This window comes from Pristis pectinata, chromosome 27 (genome assembly GCF_009764475.1).
Source record: "Pristis pectinata isolate sPriPec2 chromosome 27, sPriPec2.1.pri, whole genome shotgun sequence".
Lineage (NCBI taxonomy): Eukaryota > Metazoa > Chordata > Chondrichthyes > Rhinopristiformes > Pristidae > Pristis > Pristis pectinata.
The window spans coordinates 786,362-791,118 of record NC_067431.1 but is presented as its reverse complement, the minus strand read 5'-3'; positions in this window follow the sequence as shown (position 1 = coordinate 791,118).

Below are 4,757 nucleotides of genomic sequence, written 5' to 3'. Positions count from 1 at the left end.
CCTTTTCTATTCAAATGTCATGTACCTGTTCAAATGTCTTTTAAACATTAAATGCTTCCTCTGGCAGTTTATTCCATATACCCACCACCTGTGTGGAAACGTTGCCCCTCAGGTCCTTTTAAACTTTTCCCCTCTCGCCTTAAATCTGTGCCCTCTAGTTTTAGAGTCGCCAGTGTTGTGGAGAAAGACTGTGACCATCCACCTTGTTTATGCCCTCTTTAAGGTCACCCCTCGACCTCCACTGCTCCAGGGAAAACAGTCCCAGCCCGTCCAGCCTCTCCAGTCCCAGTATCGTTGTGCATCTTTTCTGTACTGTTTCCAGCATAATGACATCCCTCCTGTAGCTGGGCGACCAGAACTGCACACAATGCTCCAAGTGTGGTCTCACCAACGGCTTGTACAGTTGTGACATGGAGACGCAAGAGATTCTGCAGATGCCGAGATCTGGAGCAACATGCACAAAATGCTGGAGGAACTCGGCAGGTCAGGCAGCATCTATGGAGGGGAAATAAACAGATAATGTTTCAGGTCGAGAACCTTCAACAGGACATGATCATGACAGGACTCCATCAATAACATGATGTCCCAACTCAGTGCCCTAACTAATGAATGCAAGTGTGCCAGAAGCCGCCTTCACCACCCTGTCTACCTGTGTTGCCACTTTCAGGGAACTAGGTACCTGTACCCCTAAGTCTCTGTTGCACTACACTCCCCAGGGCACTGCCATTTCCTGTGTAAGTCCTGCCCTGGCTTAACTGACCAAAATGCAACACCTTGCATTTACCCGAATTGGATTCCATCTGCTGTCTGTACTGACTATCAAGTACCCATCTATACCAGTACTTGGTTCAAGGCCAACTATGCCTTGCCAAATCATAATTTGTCCAGAAAACTTGGTGAGCAAACTTTTTGAGCGAAGTTCTTCCTCAAAAAGAGCCGGTCATTGACTTCAGGAAGTGGGGTGGAGTACTCACCCCTGTCTGTATCAGTGATGCTGAGGTGGAGAGGGTTGAGAGCTTCAAGTTCCTAGGTGTAAATATCACCAATAGCTTGTCTTGGTCCAACCACATAGATACTATGGCCAAGAAAGTGCTCCAGCACCTCTACTTCCTCAGAAGGCTAAGGAAATTCGGCATGTCCCTGATGACCATCACCAATTGTCATAGGTGCTCCATAGACAGCATTCAGTCCGGATGTATCACAGCTCAGAATGGCAACTGCTCTGCCCAAGATCGCAAGAAATTGCAGAGAGTTGTGAACCTAGTCTAGGTTATCACGAAAACCAGCCTCCCCTCCATTAACTCTGTATACACTTCCCACTGTCTCACCAACATAATCAAAGACCCTCCCACCCTGGACATTCACTCTTCTCTTTCCCCCCCTCCCCTTCCATTGGGCAAAGATACAAAAGCTTGAAGACTCTTGAACAGACCTCTTATTCAATAAGAATGAACGCTTGATCTCTCAATCAGCCTTGTCATGGTCCTTGCACCTTATTTGTCTACCTGCACTGCACTTTCTCTGTAACTGTAACATTATATTCTACATTCTGTTATTGCTTTTCCCTTTGTACTGCCTCGATGTTCTTGTGTTTGGAATGATCTGTCTGGATGGAACGCAAAACAAAGTTGTAGCTTGGTACATGTGACAATAATTTTAGGGTGAGGTGTAATTGAGACTTAAAGGGAGGTCCAATTACACTTCCCCTTAAGCGTATGCCCTCTGGTCTTAGATGTCTCTGCCATGGGGAAAAGTCTCTTCCTACTTACCTTGTTTGATTCTCATAATGTTGTATACTTCAATTGGGTCTCCATTCAGCCTTGTCTGCTCCAAGGGGAGCTGTTTCTCCTCAGTATTTAATCATTCCAAACAGGCAATATCTGGTTGAATCTCCTCTGTACCCTCTCCAGCACAATCATGTCCTTCCTGTAGTGTGGCGACCAGAACAACAACAATGGTAAAATTATGGAATCTTGGTTAACGAAGGATATTGAAGGTTTGATCTGGGAAAAGGAGGAAGCATATGTCATTTATAGGAAATTAGTATCAAACGAGTCACTAGGGGATATAGGAGACAACCTAAAAAAATTAGGAGAGTAAAAAAGGGACTGTGGAATGATCTTGGAAGGTAGGATTTTATAAATATAGTAGAAGCAAAAGGAAAGAGAACCTCCCCTCGGACCAGAGAGGTAATTATGTGTGAAGCCAGGGAATATGAGTGAAGTATTAAATGAATAATTCTCATTAGTATGCCCCAAGGAGAAGGATGTGGAGGCTGAAGTGTTAAGAGAGGGATACGTGGATATTCTGGAACGTGCATCAGGAAGTAGGAAGTGTTAGAAATGTGGGCATACATTGAGCTGGATAAATCCCCAGGGCTTGATGGGATCTATCTCAGCTTGCTAAGGGAATCAGGAAGGAGATTGCTGGGGCTCCAGAGATTTTTTTTCCATCTTTGTTATTGGCAAGGTATCAGTAGACTGGAGGATAGGTAATGTAGTCCCCTTGTTCAAAATGAGCAGTAGGGATAAGCCTGGAAACTGTAGGTCACTGAGCCTAATATTAGTGGTAGGGAAGTTGTTGGAGAAGATTCTGAGGGACAGGATTTGTTTACTTGGAAAGGCAGGGACTGACTAGGAGGAGTCAGCATGGTTTTATGCATAGGTGAGCATGTATCATTAACTTGAGTGTTTTGAGAAGGTAATTAAGAAAATCGAAGGCAGAGCAGTAGATGTTTACATGGACTTCAGTAAGGTTTTTGACAAGGTCCCAAGCGGTAGGCTGGTCCAGAAGGCTAAGGCACAAGGAATCTGAGCTGTGTTGGGAAACTAGATCCAAAATTGGTTTGGTGATGTGAGGCAGAGGGTAGATAGACATATTTATTTTAGATATTTATTAGTCACATGTATATTGAAACACACGGTGAAGTGCATCTTTTTGCATTACTAAGAATGTGCTGGGGGCAGCCCACAAGTTTCGCCACTCTTCTGGTGCCAATACAACATGCCCACAAGCTCCTAACCTGTACATACTTGGAATGTGAGAGGAAAGCAGAGCACCCGGAGAAAACCCTCGCAGACATGGGAAGAATGTACAAAGTCCTTACAGACTGCGGTGGGAATTGACCCCAGGTTGCTAGCACTGTAATAGTGTTATGCTAACCACTATGCTACCATGCTGCCATGTAGTGGTGGATGGATGGGTGTTTTTCCGGTATTATGTAGTGTACCAGAGGGACCAGTGCTGGGACCTTTGCTGTTTGTCATATGTCTAAATGACTTGGATGAAAATGTAGGTGGTCTGATTAGAAATTTTGTAGGCGACATGATAATTGGTGGAGTCATGAATAGCAAAGCTTGTCTGAGGATAAAGTGGGACATAGATTAGCTGGAAGGTTGGGCAGGGCAGGGCAGAACAGTGGCAGATGGAATTTACTCCAGACAAGTGTGAAGTAATGTACTTTGGGAGGTCAAATTCTGGTAGGACAGAGTAAATGGTAGGTACCTTAGGAGCACTGACCTACAGAGGGACCTTGGGGTGCAAGTCCACAGCTACTTCAAAGAGGCGACACGGGTGGATAGGGTAATGAAGAAAGCACTTGGTATGTTTGCCTTCATGGGCTAAGGGATTAAGTAAAAGAGTTGCCATGTTATATTGCAGCTGTACAAAACATTGATTAGGTCACACTTGGAGTATTGTGTGCACCTCTGGTCGTCACACTACATGGAGAATGTGGTAGCAATAGCGAGAGTGCAGAAGAGATTCAGCAGGATGTTGCCTGGAATGGAGGGCTGTAGTTGTACGGAGAGGGTGAGTGGGCTGGGTTTATTCTCACTGGAATGTAAGAGACCAAGGGTTCACCTTGTAGAGATTTATAAAGTTATGAGGGGCATAGATAGGATACATAATCAGAGTCTTTTTCCAAGGGCAGTGGAGTTTAGAACTAGAGGACGCTGGTTTAAAGTGAGAGGGAGAGAAATTTAAAGGAGATCTGAGGGGTAAGTTCTTTTCACAGAGGATGGTGGTTATTTGGCTGCAAGAGGAGGTGGTGGAGGCAGATACAAATACCACATTTTAAAGGCGTTTGGACAGATTTGGATAGGAAAGGCATAAAGGGATTTGGGCCTAATGCAGGCAAATAGGATTGGTGAGGTATCCAACCCTAGATTTGCCATCGTTACCCTTCACTCTTAGCGGAACATGCTGGCCCAAAATGTTCATAATTTCACTTTTAAAAGACTTCCCAAGTGTAGAGTTACCTGCATGTCATGTTTTCCAGGTCCAGGTCTAATAATATTAAAATCTTCCTTCTCCCAATTCAGTCATTTAATTTTCAGACTATCCTTATACCTTCTCATGACTATTTTGAAACATGTAGAGCTGTGGTCACACTCCTCAAGTGCTCACCCACCTCAAGTGCTCACCCACTTACCCAGCTTCATTCTCTAGGATTAGGTCCAGCACTGCCCCATTCCCAATAGGACTATCTATGTACTGGCATAGAATGATCTCCTGGATGCACCTTCTACCCCATCTCATCCTTTCACACTCCTCTCTCCTGGACGTTGGGTGGCCTGTAGTCTAGTCCCAGCAAAGTGATTGTTCTCCTTTTATTCCAAACTCTACCTATTTGCTTCCTTTGAAGAGCCTTCTAAGACATCCTCCCTCTTTTTTCTGGTGTGAAGGTCATCTCGATCAATCATTCAAATGCCCCTTCTCATTTACATCCCTCTCCCTCGCCCCCCGTTACATCTGAA